The 27,054-nt window shown below is 46.0% G+C and overlaps 2 long non-coding RNA genes across 5 annotated transcripts; both read left to right on the top strand.

Annotated features, from left to right (window-relative positions):
- The first annotated feature begins 1,874 nt into the window (after window positions 1–1,874).
- LOC123600831 lies at window positions 1,875–26,389 on the top strand. Of its 4 annotated transcripts, none has more exons than XR_006713842.1 (5): window positions 1,875–1,948; window positions 5,970–6,065; window positions 6,226–6,339; window positions 19,234–19,301; window positions 26,239–26,389. It is a non-coding gene; the product is annotated as an uncharacterized LOC123600831 (long non-coding RNA). The 4 variants fall into 4 exon arrangements; XR_006713843.1 differs by lacking the exon at window positions 26,239–26,389 and adding an exon at window positions 19,697–19,732; XR_006713845.1 differs by lacking the exon at window positions 26,239–26,389 and adding an exon at window positions 19,697–19,729 and having other exon boundaries at window positions 6,226–6,425.
- On the top strand, window positions 19,795–20,936 carry LOC123600833. Its single transcript, XR_006713847.1, has 2 exons — window positions 19,795–20,036; window positions 20,267–20,936. It is a non-coding gene; the product is annotated as an uncharacterized LOC123600833 (long non-coding RNA).
- Window positions 26,390–27,054: the final 665 nt, after the last annotated feature.

Raw genomic sequence — 27,054 nt, 5'->3', positions numbered from 1 at the left:
GCTTTTTAACTGGAAGCTTTTGGAAGGGCAAGGCTGTGGTTAGATGGCTGGTGCTGTACTGCACAGGCTGAGAATCCCATGGGAATAGACTCTTGCCCTCAAGGCATCCCATGCCTAAACCTTGGGGCTCCAGGGAGCCTTCCCTGCCCCTGCCTGGCTGACTATTCCAGCTCCCCAGGCTTTCTCCCCTGCCAGCCTTGTACTCCAGTCAGAACCAGACAGTTTGGCATTAATTGCTCTCTAATTGTTTCAAGTGTGTTATTTTTATCTCCGGAGGACTTTGCACTCTCCTTGCAAACCGGCCTGGTCTTTTAGTTTCACATTGCCACTGTGCCCCCAGCACCCGGTAAAAGCTTGCTGATTGATTTGCTATGAGGGGTAATTATTTCCGAGGCTGCCCTGGGATATGGATCTCTCCTGAAATTGTTGCTGCTTCTGCCCCCTGCAATGCCCTCCCACTCTCAGCACCTCCCACTGGCTGTTGCTTCCATGGGTGTCTCTAGAACCTCCTCCGTTTCTCCTTCTCTCTGTCTACTCCCCCTTCTCTCTGTCTATGCCTCTGGAGTTCTCTCTTTCCACCAGTGGTCCTTTTGCATAAGGGCTCTCTTGGCCAGAGCTGTTATTCTTATCAGCTGCCTCACCATCTATTTTTATCTCTCCACGCAAAGTATTAAATACTTCGGGGCCCTGCTAGGGTGAATGAAGCTTCCACTTTGAATTTCTGCATTTTCAGTTTTATTATCTCAAGACACAGGTAAAAGAAAGGGGTCTTGGGGGAAAGATGGAGCTGAGGTGAGGTCAAGTGGGAAGAGAGGCTTCTTTCTAGAAGGGCAAGCAGTGATTGCTGAGAGGAGGGCTAGGGAGGGGCAATCACCGAGGCTCCCAGCTCCTTGTTATTTAGTCTCGGAAAAAAAGACAGTAAGGCGGTAGTGACAGCATGGAGTTTTGCTTCCGAAGTGCATCTTAAGGTTCAGAGAAGCTCAGAAATTTTTCTGAGAATTGCCATCATGGCTCTCCAGACTGTTTGAAACTTGCTTACCCTGACAGTAGACTGAATCATAAGATCTGTTACAGCTCTTGGAGCCTTAGAGAGGGTTTTGTCCCACCTCTTTCCAAGTGTGAGCTCTTGGGCAGAATCTGAGCCATTCAGATTTACGAGGCCACTACTTCCATTGAGGAGAGGCGCAGTGGTGACAACTATTTGGCAGATCAATCCAGCAGTATTTATTTGCCGCCTAGAATGCTGGTACCAGAGCATCAGGGTTAAGAGGCTGGGCTTGGCTTCACGTTGACCTGGGTTTAAATCACAGATGCAACATTTTCTGCAGGAGTTCAGGCAGGTTACTCAAACTCTCTGAACCTCAGGTTTTTCATAGAGAAGTGCGCATAATAATACTTCATGGGATTATTGTGAGGATTATTGAGTCAGGGAAAGCACTTAGTGGAATGCCTGGTGCATAGCAAGTGCTCATTTGAGAGCTCATAATATTTTTATCCCAAGGGCAACTATTACCTTCTTCCTAACCAGACTCCATCCCAGTGCTCACCCAAATCCTTCGGGAACCCTGGGCAAAGTCATCTACATGGTGAGACACTCAGGGGCCACATGAACGAGCCCCAAGTGACAAACATGAGGCACCTGGGGCGCTTTCCGTTGGCTGTGATTGTTCAACCGCTTCTGTTAAGAGACCAAAATCAGGACGTGGCCCCTCTACAAGCCGCACTTAAAACTGAGGACCCGGCTCCAAAGAGCACCAATGAGCTGCCTGAGTTGCCTGCCAATATCGACCAGTCAGGGCGAGGCCCTTCTGACCAATCAGGACGAAGCTCTACCAGGCGGGACAAGACGCTTCAAACCAATCAGGATGAAGCACTTTTTTTTTTTTTTTTTCCTTTTCCTTATTGGCACTTTGGCCTGCGTGGGAGCCTGAGCTGTTGCTTCCTCTGTGTGAGTAGCGCCTCCTCTCTGTTTGTGGGTGCTCGTCTAACTACCCTCTGTTGGTGCTGTGTCTCCAGCTGTCTCTCTGATAGAATTGTTCTCGGTGCTTTTGACTTTTGGGTCCTTGTCGGGCTCGAGAACGCGACTCCGGTACCGATAGCAACCAATCTTGTGGACTTCGGCTGTGTGTTCCGTTGGGTAGGAGCATTTAGAAAGAACACAGGGTGACCGGAGCCCCTTGCAGAGCTGTCTTGGGTGGCGGGGACTCGCTTGGCCTTTTCTGTGAATACAGTCCGACCCTCTTCAACAGAATATCCCTGCCATAAAATATATCCCCCTCCTTGCCAACCAGTGCGGTGATCCAGGTCATTTATCGCTTCTTTGGTGAGCAGGTAATGGAGTGCGGGTGTAAAAAACAAATGATCTGAATATGGAAATCCCTGAATTCAAATGTTGCCTCCATTATATATCGGTAGGCTAGTTGTTGAACATTGCTAAGAGAGCTTTGTTTCCTCGCCTCCAAAAGTGGGGTGGTAAGAATGCATGATTAACAGACCATGCATAAGAAACACTCAACACGGTTCCTAGCCCATAGGGCTTGTTGGGTAGATGGTGGAGCACGTTGTAGTTGAAGCGTGGTGGTGATTGATGATGTTGCTTCCTTCCTGGGACACCTGCTGCGTTTTACTCCTTTGCAAATGCCTGCCGCTCTCCTTCACACCTAGCACTTGAAGCTCAGTTCAGGCCGGCCTAGACTTGAACCTAAATTTGTCTGCAAACAACCTCAGAGCACTTCCAGGTTACTGTGCTTCATCAGTGAAGCCGGGCCCAGAAGCAGTCAAGAACCTGGCAAAGCTCCTTCTGGCTGAGTTGGCACCGCCGGGGGGCGGGGGGGGGGGGGGGGCCGTGTCAAACACTTCTTCCCCACAAAGGCTGCAGAGGCTGCCTTTCACAATGCAGAGCGGACACCACACTCCCAGACAAGTTCCTAATTAACGACACATAATCAGTGCCTTTCAAATGTGCATATGTTATTCTCTGCCCAGCTAATTAAGTGCACTAAACATTTCGTGGTTAAAGATGGAGCCTGGGTTATCAGAAAAGCCCATTAGAACCAGCCTAGACTCGGAGCTCAGAAGATGGAAAAGTTCAAGGAGCGCCTGGGTGGCTCAGTCGGTTAAGAGTCAACTCGGTTTCGGGTCAGGTCATGATCTCACGGTTTCGTGGGTTTGTGCCCCACATCCGGCTCTGCGCTGGCAGCTGGGAGCCTGCTTGGGATTTTCTACTTCTCTCTCTGCCCTTCCCCCAGTCATGTTGTCTCTGTCTCTCTCAAAGTAAATAAACTTAAAAAGATGGAAAGAGGGGCGCCTGGGTGGCGCAGTCGGTTAAGCATCAGACTTCAGCCAGGTCACGATCTCGCGGTCCGTGAGTTCGAGCCCCGCATCAGGCTCTGGGCTGATGGCTCAGAGCCTGGAGCCTGTTTCCGATTCTGTGTCTCCCTCTCTCTCTGCCCCTCCCCCATTCATGCTCTGTCTCTCTCTGTCCCAAAAATAAATAAACATTGAAAAAAAAAATTAAAAAAAAAAAAAAAGATGGAAAGATTCTGATCCAGGTTCCACTGAGCTGATAGTCTTTTTTTTAATTTATTCATTTATTTTGAGAGAGAGAGAGAGAAACAGGGCAGGGGAGGGGAGGGACAGAGAGAGAATCCCAAGCAGGCTCTACTCTGCACAGAGAATAACATGGGGCTCAGTCTCATGAACCTCGAGATCATGACCTGAGCCCAAATCAAGAGTCAGGTGTTTGACCAACTGAGTCACCCAGGCGCCCCTGAACTGATGGAGCCTTTAACACAGACCCTTACCCTCTCTAAGCTTCTCTGCAAGTAGGGCCACAGAGGCTTTCTACCTCTTAAGGCTGTTACAACTGAGGCAGTCACGATCATCCCTGGGGAAGTAGGGACCTACACGAAGGCACACAGTAATTACTCCTTGGCTTTGCTAGAACCTTGTTTTCTAGGCAGGAAGGGTGGTCAGCTTCACATAAAAGCGATGTGTGTTTGTGCCTTCTGGGGTGTGGGCTTTAGACATGATCTTGTGCGATCCTCATGACCATTCCTACCCACCAGAAAAATAAAGTGCCTTCAAGGAGCTCCCAGGGGGCTCATCCAGATTGTGAACGGCTGAGCCACAATGTGAATCCAGGTTGACCCAATCTTAAAAACCCAGAATTCATTCTTCTTGCTCCCTCGTGCAAAATATCATACTCCTTGGCTAGGTCCTCTCAGGTAGCTTCACCCTCTTTTCCGGTTCCCTCTCTTCCCGCCCCTGTATCTCACCACCCCGCCCCGTTAAAATACACTCTCTTCCGTCACATCCGCTGAGGACCCCGCAGCGTCTCTTCTTCGGTGAGGTCTATCTAGTTAACCTGATGGAATATTCTTTGTGGGTTTGTGAGCCTAATGCTACCATTCTCCTCCCTCCTCCCAGCCCCAGTAATTTAATTACTTGAATAGGAGCCTTCTGGAAAGAATGTGATACTCTGCAATCACACCAGAGATTACCTGCTTGCTCCACCCCTACCAGGAGTTGCCCTGAGCAACCACGCTTATGGAAGTTGCGTGATCATGGGAGCGAAGCCAGAAGGTTCACTGGGTGCACAATTTATGGAGATTAATATAGAACAGGGTTATAAGGTGAGGGGAACAGCCAGCAGAGATCGGGAGCTGATGCGGACAAAGGCAAGATGACAGAAGTTATAATGTGTTAGAGCCGGAGGGCTGGCTTTACTCGGACAGACCAGAGGGACCGGGGAACAACAGATGTCCCTTCTCTCGGAAAGCCTGCGTTCTCTCCTTTCCCTTGCTCTCCAAAGCCTTTCTGGTCACAGAGGCGGCGCTTGCAGTAATGAGTTGCAGGTGGTTGTGAAGCCGTCATTTTTGATTTACCACCAGGTTCCAGGCATAGAAGGGGCAGCTGAGAGGGCCTCATCCAAATCAATTGCACGAGGATGTTTATTCCACATTATTACACTCCGGACTCGTCTTCCATGACTGCAGGGTAGATAGGGACTGGGAGGCACTGTGTTTGAGCACAGGGAGGGTGACCACCATCTAGGCTGCCCCTCGTTTGTGTTCTCTCTCTGTGCCTCTCCCCCCCCCCGCCCCCCACCTCACGATGGAAATCAGGAGCGGGTGGACGGAGGTTCATTGTTGCTAGACCTGAGAGAGAAAGAGAGAGAGAGAGAGAGACTAACAAGCAGGGGAGGGGCAGAGAGAGACACACACACACACACACACACACACACACACACACAGAATCTGAAGCAGGCTCCAGGCTCTGAGCCGTCAGCACAGAGCCCAAGGCCAGGCTCGAACCCACAGACCTTGAGATCATGACCTGAGCCAAAGTTGGACACTTCACCGACTGAACCATCTGGGTGCCCCACCTTTCTCATTTTCTTAGTCACCAACCTCTTGCTTTGTCGCTAGACCTCTTCCCCTTTAACCTCTCTCTCTCTCTTTCCCCCCCTCCCCCCTCTCTTCCCCATCCCCCCACCCCATTCCTGCACCTGTTTAGGCAGAACAATGTAGCTACCTCTTACCCCCTCTCAGCCATGTGCCAAGTCCTAAGGGATGTCTTTTCACAGCCCAAAATGACCCAGCAAGGTGTTTTGCTAAATCTGTTCTAATTTTTAATTTCGATTAATTACAATGAAATAAAATTCAAATTTCAGTTCTTCCGTGGCTCTAGCCACGTTTCAAGGGGCTTCACAGCCACACGTGGCTAGTGGCTACTGTGTCGGGCAGTGGAGACAGCAAAAAGTTCCACTGGTCAGCACCACAGCTGAACGAAGACCGATCCCCCCGCCCCCATGAGATTGTGTCACTGGCCATTGGACTAGCCCCTTTCCCTGCCTTGCTCGTTAAAGTTTACTGAGTCCTTTCGCTGTGTGGGGTACTTTTCACGCGTTTAGTGTCATCGTCCCAACAGTTCTTTAAAGTAGATAGCGTTTTCCGGGTCGCACGCAGGAGGAGCCTGGATTTCTGATAGCCAGTGCAGCTGGTCCGTGTTCTTTACTCTGCGCCAAAGCTCACGGGTAGTGATGGAAAGATAACACCGAGCAGGTAACTGGGGGGGGGCAGACGGGGAGAGAAGAACAGGAGATGGCGTTGTCAACCGCCTAGTATAGTCTTAATTAAGTTTTAGGTAGAATTTTCTCACCCTTAAGGGTTCAGCCCCCAAATGGGGTTACTGACCAGGAAGCTCAAAGGCTCTTTTTTCCAGGGGATGGAATCTGTACTTTGCTTTGATGGCTGCTATTGCTTGCGGCAGAAACTTGTGTGGAGGGACAGACCGGTGCCCTCCTTGGAGAGAAACCAGCAGCGATGGAAAACTGAGGTGGTGATAGAGCTAGCGATCCCTCCCCCACACCAGCTGCTCCCAATGCTTCCTTCTGTTCTTTGCTCCACAGAGCAGCCTTCCAGGTCAGAGCCACCCCCTCCTGCTTGGGAAAACCTGCGTTTCTGTAGGTTGAGCCCGGAGCTGACCCAGTTCCATCAGTTCCCCCCGGGGGGGGGGGGGGGGGGGGGAGGGGGGAAGGGAGGCGGGGGAGGCCTGAGTTCGATGATGGCGCCATCTGCTGGCCCTTTCTCACGCTGCAGCCTCTGTTGTGTTCTTTCTCGGAATCCGGTGGTTCTCCAGGTTTGGTCCCTGGAATCACCTGTATCACCTGGCACCTGTTAGAGATGCAAATTCTGAGATTCTGCTCACTGAATCAAAAATTAGATTGCGGTCCCAGCTGCTCTGGTTTTAACGAGCCCCTCGAGTGATCCTGCGGCACTTGGGAATCACTGATTTAGGAGATCCAAGGCCACCGTTTGTTCATTCCTCAAGTCAGCAATTATTATTCCCCCTTCTAGGCAAATATGACCAATGCCCGACCCCTCCCCCAACACACACACGTGCTGTCGCCTCACATCTCTGTGCAGTAGGGAAGGGAAGCACTATGATCACCCCACTTTCCAGACAAGGAGGAAGTGATAACAGCAATCTGACCCAGGACCACACAGCTTGTAAATAGCAACGTTGGGTCCCATGCTCAGGTCTTTGCGTGTCAAAGCCTGGGCTGTTCACCAAACTGCACATTACCAACTTTTCCATGAGTTGGGGGGGGGTGGGGTGGAGGAGGTGGGAGGGGAGAAACCTTCCCAAATCGTATACAACTGAAACTTGCCGCGCTGCCTGAACTTGCCAGCAACTTTCACACGGGGTTACGTATTCCTTTCAGAAGGCCTGCAGAGAGGCTAATTATCGCCCTATCACCTGCCACCTAGCCGGTCCCTCCCCATCTCTCCCGTTGACCCGCATAGGACATTACTGGGTGGATTGTGGCAGGGAAAGCAGGGAAAGACTTAAATGCACTGCCTGGGTGCAGAGCTTCAGGGCCCACGGAAAGGCAGGAGTTTAACTAGACTGCTTAATTGGGGATGGAGAGGGAGAAACAATGGGACCAAACAGAAGCAGAAAAATTCTGGAAGGAAGAAGAGGTAAGACCAGAAGGCAAACTCAGACTCCTCTTTTACCAGTTAGCAGCCTCTGAAGCAGCCCTTCAAGCCCACGACAGGCTGTCCATCCACAGCAAACGTTCGTGGAGCACCTGTGACGAGCAGAGCATCACACGATCAGTCCCCTGCCTACAAGGGACACGCTTGTTGTGCAGCGGAGGAGACACGGGGCTAAATGTGTACAGACACTCCGGGTTTAAATGCTCTTGGCCATAAAAATATTTTAACAAATAGCAGTATTTTTGGAATAACAACGGTAACATTTATTGAGCACTTAACCAAATGCTAGGCAGGTTTCCAGACCTGAGGCGACCAGGGTGGCCGAGGGAGAGTTACCACCACTTTAAAAAGTTCCACTTCTGGTCTTTAGCTTTGCAGGCCTGGGAACTGGATTTTGTTTAGTCTCCTCTCTGTTTATCTGGCTCATCGCTATCAGATTCACAGGGAAATATATTAACCAGAACGGCAGTACGTCCATTTACAGTCCAGTCTACGACATTCGTGAGTCCGTTCATCTTCTTTCCTTATGAAAATCTATAGGCACGTCACTTGGTGGGCATGGGATCAAAGCAGGGGGCGTTAGGTGAAGGGATTGGGGAGTGTCAGAGAGAGAGAGCCTGGCTGCTGTCTCATCTTTGGCCCTGGAAACACCTGGATGGCTCAGAAGACACCTAGCTGCTCACATGAAGGCTCAGGGGACCCTCTGCCTGGATCAGGGCTGGAGACACACGAGCCCTGGTCTGGCTGCCCATCCTTTCTGCCTCCCTGCGGGATTGCAGCCAGGCTGCAATGCGGGTCATCTGATTTCGGCTTTAGTCTCAAGGTTCTCTGGTCCCTGTGGTTGGTGTTGTCTTGCCACACTCCCAGGATTATACCCACGACTGTCTGTCAAGGTAGTTTCACCAGATAAACTCAGCCTCGTGTATGCTGTACTGATACTTAAGTTGCTCTATCAGGAAGATGGCCTTTTCCTGACCACAACCCCCAGTGCCAAGGCTGCCCCCGGAGCTGGCTGGCCATAAGACAGGCCCAAGCATCTGCTCTCAGCCACCATTTCTCAGCCTCCCCTGTTCTCCCCCGTCTTTACCTTCAACACACACAGGGTCAGGGAGATCTGGAACAAAAACGCAGAGGGAGAGACTTTGAACCAGTCGGTGGCTTCTCTGTCTCTCCCAAGAGCTGTTTCTTCCTTATTATCTTTGTATCCCCAGAAGCTAGAAGAGTTTCCAGTGCTGGTTACAGATTAATAAATCAATAAATGCCTCGTAGATGAATGGAAAGAGTTCTGGTCTGTGGATCAATACATTTAGAGTCTAAAATTGTTTCCGTACCATCACTAACTTACTTTGGGATCTGTGACTAATCACTTGATGGCTTTGTTCTCTGTTTCCCCAGACATAAGATAGGAGAATCATCCCTCCTCCCTTCCTGCTTCAAAAGGACATTAGGCAGGTGCATTTGATCACTGCCAGAGATTGAACTTCTGCCAAGTTATAGAAGTTATGTATCACTTTTCCATCTTAAGATAGGCAATAAAGAATGAAGGCTTCTGGGCACTAAATAATACGTTTTCTAGTTCCATCACGTTGGGTCTCAAAACGCAGGAGGACACATTTTGTCCCACCAAGCTCTCAGGAATAATAAGATGATGTCTGTAAAGTATTTGATGGCTCCTAAAGTTGCTGCTGATCAATTTGTACCACTGTTTTGGTTCGCAGTTAATTCCACGTGCATGGTTTCAATGCTCAGAGAAGCGTTTTTAAAATGTAGGAATTACGGGGCGCCTGGGTGGCTCAGTCTGTTGAGCATCCGACTTCACTTCAGGTCATGATCTCACGGTTCGTGAGTTCAAGCCCTGCGTCGGGCTCTGTGCCGCCAGCTCAGAGCCTGGAGCCTGCTTCGGATTCTGTGTCTCCTTCTCTTTCTGCTCCTCGCTTCCCCCCTTTGTGCGCTCACTTTCTCTCTCTTTCTCTCTCTGTCTCTGTCTCTCAAAAATAAATAAACATTAAATTGTTTTCAGTGTAGGAATTAGGCCTGAAAAAGGGATATGAAATGAAATGGTTTCTAGAATTTAGTGATTTGTGGCTCTTGGTCAAGGAAACCCTGGTGCTCACTGAGATTGTGGGTTCTTCACTGAAGACCAAGTCAGACCTCATGATGCCAGGCGCCTGGATAAAGAGTCTCCGGACCAGGGCCCCAGCTCCTTCCTGCCCCTTGGCTAAGCTCCCTCCTCCCAGCATGATGTCCCCTGGAGCACATTGACTGATCTACCCTGTGTGATGCAGATGATCCTGGCTGGGTCAGTTCTCACCCAAGGCTCTGTGAGTGCTCTGCCCTCTAGCCAGCCATGCGCCCACTTTCTTTCACACTGGAAATCTCAGCCTTCAAGAACTCAGAAAGTATAATCAGCTGTTCAGATTTTCAAAGGACAGATGTAATAGGCAAAAATCCGTTTCAAAGCCTGGGGGCTGGAGTGAATAGTGGTAATAAAGTGAGGACAGTTTATAATCACTAATCCTCTCCTGAAAGCATTTCTTGGTAATATCTCTCGATAATCTCTCTGCCTCTCGCCCGGCCTTCATTTTCCCTGCCACCTCCACCCTCCTTGTCTGAAACACATAAAGAAATGGTTTTTTTTATCTAATGAATTTTTGAATAAAATTACGTAATCTGTTTCTTAATTTTAAAAGCAAGAGAGTTGAGCATTTTGCATTGCCTGAAGGAAAACCAAGTTGTTTTTCATTTTTATCTGGGGGGAAGGGAGTAGAGGGAAGGATTGACTGTGTGGGTAGGAAAATGATCCCCTATCTTTGACACGAATTTAACTTTTCTCTTTGGCTTTCAGACTTTTTCCTAATTCAGTGCCACCCTATGTAAGCAACTGTATTTCCAATCTTCTCCCAGCATGGATGCTGGTGTCTAGCCAGAAGAGTCTCCGTGGGGACCTTGACTTTCTGTACCGGTGGCCTCCTGAAGGACGGGCGTGGGTTCTGATACCACAGGCTGGGCCACTTACCAAATCATTCAGATTCTCCGAACTTCAGTTCCCTTCTCTGCAGCTCAGTGCCTGGCCGACCTAATTCACAGTCAGTGAGAGGAAAAATTATAAAATAAAGCTGTGGATAGGTTGGAAGTATTCGGGGAAATGTAAAGTTCTGTGTGAATGGACAATGCTTTATTTCCTGACCTCTGGAATGCGTTTTTCCAATTTCCTGGTCAACTGGCTCCCATTCATTCATCAATGATCACTATCCCTACTTTTTTTTTCTTTTCTTTCTATTAAGGAAAAAAATTAAACCTACACAAAAGCAGAGAGACTAGCATAATGAACTCCCAGCTACTCATCTCACCCAGCTTCCATGATTGCATTAATGGAGAGTCTTATTTCATTTATATTCTTGCCTACCCCTGATTATTTTGAAAAAAAAAAAAATCTCGGATAAAAGATACATGTATATATATACTATATATATAAATATATATGCTATAAGTACTATATATACTATATACTATATATACCATAGCATATATATATATATACTATATACATACTATATATATATATATAGTATAGTACATACTATACTAGTATATATAGTATACTATACTATATATAGTATATGTATATACACTGTGGTATATATAGTATATATACTAGTGTATATATATATATATAGTATATATATGTGGTATATATAGTATATATAGTATATATACTAGTATATATAGTATACTATACTATATATAGTATATATATATACACACTATGGTATATATAGTGTGTGTTTATATATATATACATATATATACATATATATGTATATACGTATATATACATATATATGTATATACATATACATACATATATATGTGTGTGTATATATATATATAGTGTGTGTATATATATATACACATATATATACACATATATACATATATATATAGTGTGTGTGTATATATATATATAGTGTGTGTGTGTGTATATACATATATATGTGTGTGTGTATATATATACACATATATATATATACACATACACACACACACTATATATATTATATAAACGTGGTTGGTTTTGGTTGCTATGTCTCGCTAGTCTCTTTTGTCTATGAATTACCTCTGTCCTTACTGTTTTCTTTGCAATTTATTTGTTGAAGAAGCTGAGTGTGAGCTCTGTGGAATCCACGACGTTTTGGATTTGGTCGACTGCAACTCTGTGCTGTTCTTTAATATTTTCCTCCTTTCCCTGTGTTTTTTCTATAAACTGGTCATTGGATCCTGAGGCAAGACCGGATCGCTTTGGTTATTTTTCAGGAAGAATGTTTGTGGCCCCGTTGAGTACTTCCTATCACTGCCTATCACTGCCTTTTATTTGCCGTGTTCATATCTCGGGGACGTTCACTAGCATCGCCAATGGAGTCAGGAGGTGACAACCGAATCTGTCACTTTACGAAGCACCCCATCTGCTTCTCACCTAATGGTTTCGGCGGCCACTTGTGATGGTTTTGTAATGCGTCAGCATGCCGAGGCAAGACTAGTCTTCCTGTGTGTTTCTGGTTGGGATGGGATGCAAAGGAAATTGTTGCGAGGGGCGGTAGGCTAACGGAAGTGGCAGCCACCATCATCTCACACCCATTTGGCTTGGCCGTGAGCTCCCTTCATTGCTGGGAAATAGCAGCCAGGCCTGCAACACCCCACCCACCCCAGCGGGTCCCCTTTCAGCCCCCCCACCGCCCAGGCTGTTGCGTGTGTTAGTACCACGACGAGGCCCCAGCTTCCGCAGGACACCCATACCATCAGCATCAGAGACAAGAATCCCCAAGGGTCGGGCCATCTTCCTGGACTCCGCTGCAATTTACACCCGTCTTCCCTTTCCAACTGCCTGCCCCGGGGACTTGAAGCCTGAGCCCCAAATCGGATCCGTTTTTCATTAGCGGTTGCAAGATGGTGATCTTCCAGTTGTAGCGATCCCTTTGCTGAAACGTTTAGTTGAAATTACTGAGTTGCAGTCTCAGTAGTCGATGCAGAATACTTGTTTCTTTCCCCTCGGTTTTCTTCTTCCCCAGCTTTCAAAATAATGAATTGATTCCTAAGCACCTTCCAAAGGTAATCACTTAATTTCATTTGCTTACTTTTTTAAGGATCATTTTCAACTCTCAGACTTTAATATATTTGCCGTGGCACTGTAGTTGTTATTACTATGATGTTTACGTTATCTTGCCTTTGGCTAATGGGAGATCATTCACGTGGGCTCCTAGATCTTTTTGACACAGTCCCTATGGTGTCTGACAACCTCCCTGCCTTCCCTTGCGACAGAATGTTCCAGGCTGCCCTTTGATGTTTCCTGTCCCAGCCTTGAAAACAGCATTTATCCAAGAAGGCATGGCTGTTTTCAGTTGGAAATCCTATTTAGAGACACAATCTGGGTGTAGGGATGTTCATTATTTGGGGGTTAGTCATGGTTTCCAGACCTTTGCAGTGAACAGAGCAAAGAAATACTGCTTTTTAAAGAAAATACGTCAGGGGCGCCTGGGTGGCGCAGTCGGTTAAGCGTCCGACTTCAGCCAGGTCACGATCTCGCGGTCCGTGAGTTCGAGCCCCGCGTCGGGCTCTGGGCTGATGGCTCAGAGCCTGGAGCCTGTTTCCGATTCTGTGTCTCCCTCTCTCTCTGCCCCTCCCCCGTTCATGCTCTGTCTCTCTCTCTGTCCCAAAAATAAATAAACGTTGAAAAAAAATTTTTAAAGAAAATACGTCATAAGTTCTCACTTTTCAAGTCAAATTTAAGATTATGGGATTTTCCATTTGGTTCATTCATTTTATATTTATATCTCCTTTTTAAAAAATCTTTTTCTTAAGTTTATTTGTTTTGAGAGAGAGAGAGTGCGAGCAGAGTAGGGACAGAGAGAGAGGAGAAAGAATCCCAAGCAGGCTCTGCACTGCCCGTGCAGAGCCCAATGTGGGACTCAAACCCACGAACTGTGAGATCATGAGCTGAAATCAGAGTCAGATGCTTAACTGACTGAGCTGCCCAAGCACCCCTCTCTCATCTTCTGCTAAAAGGCTTGGACCCTAAATATTTATTTATTTATAAATAATTATTTATTTGATATATCCTAGTCTACACACACACTTAATCGTTCCTGAGTAATACTCACATAGCATATATGCTAATACAGTATATATATAGAATATAGTATATAATACTGTATATATAATACAGTATATATATAGACTATATGTATATTCTCTAAAAAATTATATTTTTTATTTTTTTAATGTTTATTTATTTTGAGAGAGAGAGCAAGCACATGCACACAAGCAGGGGAGGCACAGAGAGAGAGAAAGAGAGAGAGAATCCCAAACTAGCTCCTCTCTGTCAATGCAGAGCCTGACAGGGGGCTCAATCCCATGAACCATGAGATCGAGTGAGCTCCATGCCCAACATTGGGCTGGAACTCATGACCCCAAGACCAAGAGTCACATGCTCCACTGACTGAGCCAGCCAAGTGCCCCTGTCTGTCTCTGTTTAAACCATCAACCTGATAAACACTTAAGTTCATTTCTTTAATTTTGCTCTCAATATTTAGGGATTGTATATATGTTTTTCAGTTTTCTTTTGTGATTATATAAGATATTTTAGTATATAGTCCCAAATTCACATGTATAAAATTCGATGCCATGTTGATTTAAAATGTGGCCACAAATGCTTTAACACTCCCCTTGAGTGCGGATTGGACTCAATATCTTGCATCGAACAAACAAAATAAGAAACAAATGTCAATGTGTGATTTCTAAGACTAGGCCATAAAAGGTATTACAATTTCCTCTGCTGTTTTTATTTTTTATAAATTTTTTTAAACGTTTATTCATTTTTGACACACACACACACTCACACACAGCAGGGGAGAGGCAGAGAGGGAGGGAGACACAGAATCCGAAGCAGGCTCTAGGCTTTGAGCCCTCAGCATGGAGCCCGATGCGAGGCTTGAACCCACACACCATGAGATCATGACCTGAACCAAAGCCGGATGCTTAACCGACCGAGCCACCCAGGCACCCCTCCTCTGCTCTTTTTAGATAACTTGTGGTAGAGGACACCAGCTCCCACATTCTAGGGAGGCCCAGGCAACCCTATGGAGAGATGAGGTCCAGGAGGCCTCTTGCCAACAACCGTGTGAGGGAACCATAGTGTCGGTGGATCCTCTAACCCAGGCAGACCTTCTGATGACTGAAACTCAAACCCACATCTTGACTGCCATCTCCTGAAATACCTTGAACCACAGCCCAACTAAGCTGCTCCTGGATTCCTGATGCTCAGAATTTATGTGACATAATAAAAATGTATTGCTATTTTAAACCACTAAGCTTCTGGAACAATCTGTGATGCGGTAATTGACAACTAATACAGGAGCATTCAGAGAAGTCTAGTTTCTGTTCCTGTCTCTTCATACCCTGGAAGTTAACCAGTTTTTTGTTTTTTGTTTTTTTTTTTTTCCTGGCTAATGTTTGTCCTTCCACTGCTTTTGTTTTATAAATATAAGCAAATATGTATATATTTGTATTATGCATGTTTCTTAGATTAAAATTACTATATTATACAATCTGCTGAACTTTGCAGTTTTCTTTTTTTAATGTTTATTTATTGATTTTTGAGAGAGAGCACACGAGTTGGGGAGAGAAAGAGAATACCAAGCAGGGTCTTGAACTCAGGAACCATGAGACCATGACCTGAGCCAAAACCAAGAGTCAGATGCCCAACTGACTGAGCCACCCAGCCACCCCTGAACCTTGCGGTTTTTAATTAACAATGTTTAATGGAAATTATTCCAAAGCTGAGTAGAGAGAGAGAGTTTTCATTTTTTTTAAAAATTTATTTCTTTAAATTCAAGTTAGTTAACATACAGTGTAGTCTTGGCTTCAGGAGTAGAACCCAGTGATTCATCACTTACATATGACACCCAGTGCTCATCCCAACAAGTGCCCTCCTTCATGCCCATCACTCATTTAGCCCATCCCCTCACCCGCCTCCCCTCCAGCAACTACAGTTTGTTCTCTATATTTAAGACTCTCTTACGGTTTGCCTCCCTGTTTTTATCTTATTTTTCCTTCCCTTCCCCTGTGTTCATTTGTTTTGTTTCTTAAATTCCACAGATGAGTGAAATCAGAGGATATTTGTCTTTCTCTGCCTGACTTACTTAGCATAATACTCTCTAGTTCCATCCATGTTGTTGCAGATGGCAAGATTCCATTCTTTTTCATCACCGAGTAATACTCCATCGCATATAAACACCACATCTTTATCCATTCATCACTTGATGGACATTTGGGCCCTCTCCATAACTTGGCTATTGTTGACAGTGCTGCTGTAAACATTGGGGTGCATGTACCTCTTTTTGACAGTTGCTTAGCCTTCTAATCTGTAGATGAACCATAGATGATTCAGTCTGCCGGAGTTGTGTTGCTTCCGTCTTTAGCACTGCAAACAGTGCATATGAAATAGGGTGCCTGTGTGTTTTCACAGTTTTGTTGGTGTATCTTTGGAATCCGTTCTTAAGCGCACTCTTTTTGAAATGGTTCTATGACTTCAGCTCTCGCGGCTCTCCCTTCCTCCCCCCTCCCAGAGTTTATTCCGTATGATATGGCACCTGTTTGCCTTTATTTTGTATGATTCTGAGCTTCCCAGGTGAATCTTAGTTCTGTACCTATGAGACTGTGCCGTGGTACTGCCCACGTAAGGCAGTCACAGTGCCAACCTAGTGCTGTCAAGAGATGGGGTTTACAGATGTGACCTGGAGAGGGGTGCGAGGACAGTGATGGGGGTCAGAGCACGCCACAGGGGAAATCTTTTTTATAGTAGGTGTTCCAAACAGGAAGCAACTCTTCCTGAAAGAGAGAAAAAAGCATTCCATCCCACTCGTATCCCGATGACAAGCAAGGTAACAGACATTACTTGGAAGAGTAATGTGGGAGATTATTAAGATCTAAGATACGAAATGAAGAGGACTCAGGTTAGAGGGAGAATCGTTTCTGTGTGAACCGGCAAAGCAGGCAGCCCGGGTCTCACCAAGCACAGCGGCTGGATGTAAAGCCTCTGCAGAGACAGATTCTATTTAAATTGAACATCTAGAACTGGGGGAACAACGATTAAGAACCTGGGGTGGCTCAGTCGGTGCAGCCTCTGACTCTTGATCTCCGCTCAGGTCTTGATCTCAGGTCGTGGGTTAGAGTGAGCCTGGAGCCCACTTAAAAAAAAAAAAAAAAAAAAAGTAAAAGATTAAGAACCTACAACTGGATGGTGATTCTCTAAGGGACGGTCATCCTGAATGGTGTCACCTTCAGAACAGAGGTGCATGCGGTGGCAGATACGTGGGAGACCAGCCCGTGAGCCCGATTAGCTTGATCAGCCCTGGTGACCAAACCCAGGTTCAGTGACAAGCACGTGGTACACAGCAGATTTTCAACAAACCCCTGGTACACTGATCAGCTCCTTAGCTTCACATCTTCATCGCAACATTCTTCTTATCCTTGCTTTCTCCCACTGTCTTCATGTGAGTTCAGTGTCAGTGCGCAGGAACTTTTATTTCTGCCATAGATGGGCTCCTCCAAATGTTGCATGTGAATCTGCTTTTTATTATTTCAAAATATTTTTATACATACAGTGTGCAAGTCACTGATGATGCAAACGCATGTCGGTGATAGACATAATTTCTGTATTTTAGAAATTGATTAGGTAGTCGGGGAAACTGAGTACAAACACAAAGATAAGGACAATCATCACTACATGATTTCAGTAGCACGGGGGTTCGCGTAGGGTGTTGCCTGCTGGTAACACCACTCACGGGCGGGAGAGCCAGCTGAATGTTGAAGGGTTGATGACAGATAAATGGAAACGAGAGAGGAGGGTTTTTGGCAGGAAGGATTGTGTGAGCTAAATCAAGAAACTGGTAAGGTGCCATACTGATAATATTAGCTGTGGTGAGGAGGCCGCGGGGTAGAGTATCCCATCCCATCGGAACTGAGACTTTTTCAGCAGGAGGGGAAGAGGGCGAAACACAGGAAGACGAACACGCAGTGATGTGTGGGACGGAGTGGAAAGAGAGGGGGCTGGAGGCAGGCGGGCTGATTCAATGTCTGTGAATAGAATCGTGTTTTTCACACTGAGATTGGGAGCCCAACGACAACTGATCATCTCGAAGAAGCTTCATCTTCACTTCTGATTAAACTTTAATGCAACTTCAGTCTCCAGAGTCCGTCCGGCATCTGACCTCAGTGTCTACATGTCAATACTGACACGGAGCTGGGCTTTGTATTCTTGTTTATCCGTTAGAAAGGGGAGGACATGTTTAAAAGGTAACTAATGGCTGGTTCATTGGTGTCTGGTAAATTTCAGTCTTGCCTACTGGGACTGGTCAGAGTGGGGGCACGCCCCCACGCCCTGCGTGTGTGCCTAGGATGGCTTATCCTTCCTCCTCGGTTTACTTTTTTGTGTGTTTCAGGAACGTGGGAGTCACATTAAATATATTGGATGCCTTTTTGACTTTAAAAAAAAAATTTTTTTTAACGTTTATTTATTTTTGAGACAGAGCATGAGTGGGGGAGGGTCAGAGAGAAGGAGACACAGAATCTGAAACAGGCTCCAGGCTCCGAGCTGTCAGCACAGAGCCTGATGCGGGGCTCGAACTCACGGACTGCGAGATCATGACCTGAGCCGAAGCCGGCCGCTTAACCCACCAAGCCACCCAGGCGCCCCTCCTTTTTGACTTTTTCAAAAAATATTTCGTTTTTAGTTAATCTCTGCACCTAACGGGATCAAACTCACAACCCCGAGATCAAGAGTCAAGTGCTGTACCCACTGAGCCAGCCAGATGTGCCTTTGAAGCCCTTTTTAAGAGCGAGATTTTCACATGCATTGTCCTTCGTTATCCCAGCCATCCCATCCATGGTATCAATCCCAATTTACAGATCGGAAAAATGAGACCTACAGACACAAAATGACTTGCTTAGAATTACAAGCTAATAAATGGCAAAGCCAATGTGCAAACCTGGTTTGGACTGATTCTGAGGATGAAGTTCTTTCCTCCACCCCACACGGTTGCATTTGAAGGGAAATTATGGTAGATTTGAAGGTAAGAAAGGGGGCGGTGGTACAATATTTGAAGTGAGAGGGAGTAATAAATACCTGCTACTTACTGTTAAGGGGAGAATTATAAAATAGTGCAGCCATATCAGCTCTTCCTTGCCCTAAAGCTACAAAAATTGTTGCTGGGAGATGAGACTTTTCCTGCTTAGGGTTATTTGTTGTAAAGAAAAATTTAAAACTACATCACTAAATTATAATTTAATGCCATTAAGATTTTCTGCCTGGGCAGAGGACCTTAACAGACGTCTCTCCAAAGAAGACATCTAGATGGCCAACGGATACATGAAAAGATGCTCAACAGCACCCATCATCAGGGAAATGCAAATCAAAACTGCAATGAGATCACGTTTCATGTGTCAGAATGACCAAAGTCAAAAAGACAAATAACGAGTGTTGGAGACGATGTGGAGAAAAAGGAACCCTCGTGCACTGTTGGTGGGAATGCAAACTAGTGTGGTCATTGTGGAAAACAGTATGGAGGTTTTTCGAAAAACCATAAATAAAACTACTATACAATCTAGTAATTCCTCTACTGAGTATCTACCCAAAGAAAACGAAAACACTAACGCACATCTATGTTTATTGCAGCATCATCTACGATCGCCAAGATATGGAAGCTGCCTAACTGTCCATCCATAGATGAATGGATAAAAAAGGTGTGATATATCTACACAATGAAATATTTTCAGCCATAAAAAAAGAATGAGATCTTGCCATTTGCAAGAGAAGGGAAATGCTAAGTGAAGTAAGTCAGAGAAAGATACCATAGGATTTCACTTATGTGGAATTTAAGAAACAAAGTAAATGAACAAACAAGACAAATTAAAAAACAGACTCAAATACAGAGAACAAACTGGTGGTTGCCAGAGAGGTGGGGGGGGGGGCTGGGTGAAATAGATAAAAAGGATTAAATAGCACACTTATCTTGATGAGCGCTGAGGAATGTAAAGAATTGTTGGATCGTTATACTACACACCTGAAAGGAATATAAGTCTGTATGTTAATTCGACTCCAAAAAATGTTTTTTAATTTTCATTTATTTTTGAGAGAGAGCGTGAGCAGGGGAAGAACAGAGAGAAAAGGAGACACAGAATCCGAAGCAGGCTCCAGGCTCTGAGCTGTCAGCACAGAGCCCGACACGGGGCTCGAACCCATGGAGCGCGAGATCATGACCCGAGCCGAAGTGGGACGCTCAACCGACTGAGCCACCCAGGCGCCCCAAAATGTTTTTTTTTAAGGAAAGGATTTTTTACCTGGAATGCCCTCCTTCCCTTGACTCATTCTTTGAAATCAGTTCAGCTCAACATCACCCCTCCTCTGAATGCTGTCCCAGTGCTTTTCACATCCAGTGACTTCCTTGTTCTGTGTGCCGCACTTGAGAAGGCACTCAGGTATTATCGATTCTAAAAAGACTGCCAGCCTATCACAAATCCACATGAAGTCCAGAGCCTTGATACAGTTTTCCTGAATTTTCTCATCAGTTTATATCTAGACAAACTGAGTAATTGGGCAGGGGATGAGTATCTATGACTCTTTTTTCCCTCTCGCCTCTTTCTCTCTTCCACCCCCCTCCCCCCAACAATCTTCTCCATCTTGACCATCCCTCTGTCCTCTCTTCCAGGGCCCTGACTCCAACCTGGAAATAGAAAGGGAAGGTTATGATGCCCATTGCTCTTGGCCATGCTGGAGGGGTAGCCATTGATTTCTGTGCCTACACCCCCCTGGGCCATCCCCTAGAATGGCGCCTGCGCCATTGTTGGCCCATAATGAATATGCTGAATAACAGACATAAAAAATTGCTCAAGCCATTGGATTCTCCCAGGTGGAAAATACATTAGATTTATAAAGGTTTTTTAAATTTTTTTCCCCATTTTTTTCTGTTGATGATATTTCTAACCTCTTAGCACAACTTTGACATGTAGTATAGCGGACATGTATGGTTTTCCTTCACCAAGCCGGAGCAATGACAATATTGCATTCCCTGCATGCGTGGACCCCCCCTCCAAGTCAATGAATGTGACACTTCTGCTCTATGTGAACTATAGATAAAGCAATGTTGTTCTCTACCAGACGGTTCTAAGCTGGTTGGATATAAACCCAGAGCAGCCTGCGGCCTCCATGCCACCCTGTGGGAAGGACCTAACTAAGAAAAAATTTCAAAAAGAAGAAAGCACAACAAGAGATGGAGAGACTGTCTTTTTGGCTTGAGATGTAGCGTCAACCATGCCTGAAGCTAAGTTCTGCCTGGACTTTCCAGTCTTGAGAGCCAATAAATTTCCCTTGTCACGTAAGCCACCTGAAGTTGGGTTCTTCTCACCTGTAACAAGAAGTCGGTACAGTGCGGTTATTAATGCTAATGAAATCCTTGTCTCTCTAAACAAACCCCCCCCCCCCCATGAAAGATAAAAGAGGGAAGAAAATAAAAGGCCAACGGGGAGCAAGAAACTTGTCTTATGCAAGCATATGGTAATAATTTATCTACATGCCGGTAAGAATATGAGTATCTTGCAAGCATGCGTCCCCAGAGCCTAGCACAGTGTGTAAACATGGTTAAAACTCAGTATTTCTTGGTTGAATAAACCTGATTTAGTCACAGTTTTTAAGCTCTGGAGTGAACTGAACCTGTTCAAAGCCTGACCACTATTTTTTTTTTTAATTTTTTTTTTTTAACGTTTATTTATTTTTGAGACAGAGAGAGGCAAAGCATGAACGGGGGAGGGTCAGAGAAAGGGAGACACAGAATCTGAAACAGGCCCCAGGCTCTGAGCTGTCAGCACAGAGCCTGACGCGGGGCTCGAACCCACGGACCGCGAGATCATGACCTGGGCTGAAGTCGGCTGCTTAACCGACTGAGCCACCCAGGCGCCCCAAAGCCTGACCATTATTTATTAGCCGTGTAACTTTGGCCGAGTTACTTCATCTTTCCGATTTTGATTTCCTTGTCTGTCAAATGAGCGAGCACACTAATGATTAGTACCGACTTCGCATGTTGTAGGGAGAATGGAATAAGATCATGCACGGGGCATTCACGTGGTCAGTATGCCATGACATGCAACGGCTGTGGCTACTACCAAACAAGAATGATTAGGACCTAGGCTTCCTCACGTTAACATTTCTATTAAAATGTTATTTGCTATCATGGCTTTTTTTTTTTAATGTGTATTTTTTTTTTTTTAATTTTTTTTTTTTTCAACGTTTATTTATTTTTGGGACAGAGCATGAACGGGGGAGGGGCAGAGAGAGAGGGAGACACAGAATCGGAAACAGGCTCCAGGCTCTGAGCCATCAGCCCAGAGCCTGACGCGGGGCTCGAACTCACGGGCCGTGAGATTGTGACCTGGCTGAAGTCGGATGCTTAACCGACTGCGCCACCCAGGCGCCCCTTTAATGTGTATTTTTGAGAGAGAGAGCGCGCGCGCGCGAGCAGGAGAGGGGCAGAGAGAGAGAGAGAGGGAGCCAGAGGACCCAGAGCGGGCTCTGCACTGACAGCAGTGAGCAGGATGCGGGGCTCGAACTCACAAACAGCAAGATCATGACCCCAGCGGATGCTTAACCGACGGAGCCACCCAGGTGCCCCACTATGATGACATTTTAGTGTATATTGGTTTGTCATATAATTTATGTACCAGTTACCCTGAGCAGTGTGGGGGTTAGGGGCCTGACCCCTCGTGCAGTTGAAAATTTACATATAACTTTTGACCCCCCCAAACTTAACTACTAACAGCCTGCTGTTGACAGGAAGCCTTACCGATAACACAAACGGTCAATTAGCACAGATTTTGTGTGTTGCATATGCATTATATAGTCTTCGGACGGTAAAGCCAGCTAGAGAAATAAAATGCCATGAAGAGCATCCTAAGGAAGAGAAAATACATCTACGATACTTAGTGTATTTATCGAAAAAAATCCACGCTTACGTGGACCCACGCGGTTCCAATGTGTGGCCTAAGGGTCAGCTGTACAGCCATGTGATCTTAGGCAAGTTACTTAACATCTCTGAACCCAGTTTATTTCAAGTGAGCACAAATCTAATACCGCACATATCTGTTCTTGTGTTAAATGACCTAGGGCGTATTAAAACGCCTGGGTGGGATGTAGTGGTTGGAGTAGGCAGCCTGCAAGCTGGGCCCCAGCGACCTCCACCGTCTGGCTTTCCTGCCTTGGGTTAGTTAGTTCTCTCTCTTTACAAATGCTGCATTGAGGCCAAGAGACCTGTTCTCTGTTCCTTGTTCCACGCTCTGCTCGTTCTCACCTTCTCACCTTTATTCCTTGGCTGGAGCCCGCTCCAGTCCTTGCTTGTCCACCTTTTAGATGGCCTGGAGGCCCTTTTAATGCCCTCTCTTTCTTGAGGCTTCTCTGATCCCTCCACCCCAATGCTGGCTGTTGGGAAGTCACCTCTTCTCCCTCTACACTTCGCAGCGGGTATTTATACCTTTCTTACGCCGTCTCCATGCTTCCCTCCTACCCTGTCAATTTTTATCCTGTCTGATCTAGCAATGCTCAAGCTGTACATTTGAAAAGTTAATGTCCATTCGTCTTTGCAACCTGTTCCGTGCCAGCACACGGCGACGTACGATAATGGGTACTCAGGTAAGTATCGGTTGGGTAAATGATGCTGTGAGGAAGCGTAGGAGTAAATGGAGAATCATGAAAATAATTACATTTATGTTATCTCCTTCTTTTTGAATGCTGACATTTTCCACTGCCTTCAGTATACCCCCCTGAAGTCGCATTTCTAGGATTCCAGCATTCATTAGTGAATTCATGTGCAACTACCTCAAAAAAAATTCCAAGTCAGCAGAAGGGAGTATTTCTATCCTATTAGCAGTATAGTGTTAGTACAGCTATAACGTTAAGGCGTTTTGCAAATTATATTAATGACGCATCCATCCATTTAGTTATTTATCCAAAAAAAAAATGTGTTTGTCCCCCGAAAAGATCAGCATGGAGGGCGATAAAATGAGCACCATTGTGTGATTCCTGCTTTCACAGTCCATCTGGGAAAACCACAAACTAGGGACAGGTTCACCAAGGCAAGGTGTTGAAGGACTTGACCTCCTTCGAGTGGTACTGACCAAAACATTTCAAGCAAATGTACAGACAAAGGAATCGAAATCCATTACGATTTGGAGGCTTAAAATACTTTCAGGCACTGCCCTGAATTCACTGCTCCAGGCCTTCTCCAGCCTAGTAGGACATGGACAATAATTAAAGTGTCAGTAGCACTGCCTTTGGATTTCCATGAAATTAATACCTGTGGTTCTGTATTTTCCTTGCCAACCTGTCCAGGTAGTTCTGAGAATCCATTCCAAAGCTATTCATCCCCTGATAATGCAGATTTATCAGGTACCAAAGACGTGGGCGTTGTGGTGAGGATGTGCTCCCACGAGGAGAGCAAACCCTTGGAATCCATCCGTGACCCTGGATTCGGAAGCGGGGTGGTGCATTCTACCCCCTCTACTTCTCAATTGTCTGCAGGTTTCAGAGTTCGAACCCCAAGGCAGCAGAAAGAGACTAAAAATCATTTCATATCACATGCTACAACCTTGAGGACATCATGTTGATGAAAATAATCAAATATTGTATGATTCTAGTTGTATGAGGTACCTTGTCAGATTCATAGCGATGGGGTGCCTGGGTTGCTAGGTCGGTTGAGGGTCTGCCTCTTGAGTTTTCGGCTCAGGTCATGATCTCACGGTTCGTGGGTTCCAGCCCCACATGGGGCTCTGTGCTGACAGCATGGAGCCTGCTTGGGAGTCTCCACCCCCCCCCCGCCCCCTGCCCCGCCCTTCTCTCTGCCCCTACCCTGCTGTCTCTCAAAATAAATAAATAAACTTAAAAAAATTTCATAGAGACAGAAGTGGGATGGCGGATGGTGGGGGCAGGGGAGGGAGGAGTAGGAAGTTGTTAGTTAACAGGCACCGAGCTTCTGTTTCGCAAGACGAAAATGTTCTGGACACTGGCTGCACAACAACGTGACTATCCTTACTACCAAATTGTACGCTTAAACATGGAAAAAATGGTAAATGTTACGTTCTGTGTTTTTCACCACCATTAAAAGAAAATCATTTCAACACCCCCTCTGCCTTCAAACTGGACAAAACTTTAATGTGCCCCAACAGAAGGGAATTTCTTGTGTCCTTAAAGATCTGGAGAAAATACTCCACCGTCTACTTCCTGCAATCCTGCCTGCCGTGCTCTGGGCCCTCCTTTATAAGGAGTTTCATTTTGAAATACACTAGAATACCTCTGGGGCAATGTAAGCCTTTTCCCAAAGGTTGCTCCCCAAAACCTCCGAAAAAAACCAAAAACCCAAACCCAAATTTACCAACTTTTGGCACATTGGAAGGTAACTTTGGAAATCACTGGATGAAATCATTACGTTTCCTTTCTCTCTTCCTCTCTGCCAAGCAGAAGAAGGAATGGATATTGGCTGTTGTGATCATACCAGGCCAAGTGACCATTAAAAAAAAGAGGGAATCGTGAATGCTGGTTAATACTTACAGCCACACACATTTGTGAGTGCTTTTGCACGTGTTACCTCATTTAGTCCTTGTAACAACACTGTGAGGCAAGCGCCTCGCTGTCACCCCTGTTTTGTCGAGGAGAAAACTTTGGCAGGGAGGTATGCAGTAAATGACCCAAGCTCATACTCCAGAAAGAGTTGGAACCAGGATTGAATTCCACGCAGTCCAGTCTTTATGACGATGCTCTAAAACCCCAGCCCGCACAGCCGTTAGACCTAGTCAGGAAGGGCTCCCCATTCTGTGCTCTATGCTCTAAAGGATGCCCTCTCCCACCCACTGCACCCCTCCCCATGGAGAGGAGCCTACGGGCCAAGAAGCCATGACCAAGAAGCCGCCTCTAGGACCTGCACAGCCTTCCTTCTTAAGCTGCCCCTTGTGGGTGCTACTGAACCCCATGGTGCACACCAAGAGGCACCCAAGGGGTGACTGGGGAGCGAGGATGGGGCCGAGATGTGTGGACTAATGTATCCTCACGATGCAGGTCGAAACCAGAAGTGGACAGAGAAGGGAGAAGTCCTGAGGCTGGGGTTGGTTGTGGCCCACATGTCTCCATGCCACCATGTTCTGGCAGAGAACCCCAAGGACTCTGGGAACTCCAAATGTGGACTGGGCCCTCCGGCTCATTGCTATGAAGATATTTGTTTGTTGGGGGCACCTGCGTGGCTCAGTCAGTTGAGCCTCTGACTCTTGATCTCAGCTCGGGTCTTGATCTTAGGGTTGTGAGTTTAAGCCCTGCGTTGGGCTCCACACTGGGCCTGGATCCCACTTAACACACACACACACACACACACACACACACACACACACACACACACACACAGAATATAAAGATTTGTTTGTTAAGAGCATAGAACATATTTCATAATAGGTTGTTGACTTGTTCCAAACTTTACACATTCAGAGGCAAGTGGGCTCCATTGACCATCTTACCCAGGACCCCCCAATGTGAGGGGTGGGCCCTCTCCTTGTTAATCTGCTTTTCAGTAGTGGCTAGCCTCCGTGAACTCCCCCAGGTGTCAGACACTGTTGTGAGCACTTTGTGTATATTCCCATTTTGTCTTTGTAGCAACACGACAAGACAGATGTCTCCATCTTCCACACACGGTTATGATCAGAAGCTGTACTATGGTAGCATTTTCTTCACCTCCCTTATCCTACAACAAGACTGAACTACTGAAAGAAAGAGAAAGAAAGAAAAGAGAAAAGAAATGAAAAGAAAAGAAAAGAAAAATAGTAACTCTCCTTTTGTGACTCTAAAATCCTTTAAAAACACCAGGGACTTGGGGCGCCTGGGTGGCGCAGTCGGTTAAGCGTCCGACTTCAGCCAGGTCACGATCTTGTGGTCCGTGAGTTCGAGCCCCGCGTCGGGCTCTGGGCTGATGGCTCAGAGCCTGGAGCCTGTTTCCGATTCTGTGTCTCCCTCTCTCTCTGCCCCTCCCCCGTTCATGCTCTGTCTCTCTCTGTCCCAAAAATGAATAAATGTTGAAAAAAAAAAAATTTAAAAACACCAGGGACACCTGGGTGACTCAGTCGGTTAAGCGTCTGACGCTTTGATTTCGGCTCAGGTCATGATCTCACGATTTGTGAGTTTGAGTCCTGTGTGGGGCTCTGTGCTGACAGTGCTGAGCCTGTTTGGGATTCTCTCTCTCCCCCGCCCCTGCTTATACTCTCTCTGTCTCTCTCTTTCAAAATAAAAATAAATAAACATTTAAAAAATGCAACAAAAAAAAAAGTTTTTCCCAAATGATCTCATTTTAACCTCATGGTGTCCTGTGATCAAGAAAGTTCAGGAACTCTTTGCTCGTGTTACCAAAAAAAAAAAAAAAAAAAAAAAAAAAAGCCAAGGGTACTCAAGAGATTTGCTCAGGAAATTTGAATCTGT

The sequence above is a fragment of the Leopardus geoffroyi genome, chromosome D1 (assembly GCF_018350155.1).
Source record: "Leopardus geoffroyi isolate Oge1 chromosome D1, O.geoffroyi_Oge1_pat1.0, whole genome shotgun sequence".
NCBI classification, from domain to species: Eukaryota; Metazoa; Chordata; class Mammalia; order Carnivora; family Felidae; genus Leopardus; species Leopardus geoffroyi.
The sequence above is the reverse complement of the archived record's forward strand: the minus strand, read 5'-3'. Positions and strand labels throughout refer to the sequence as shown.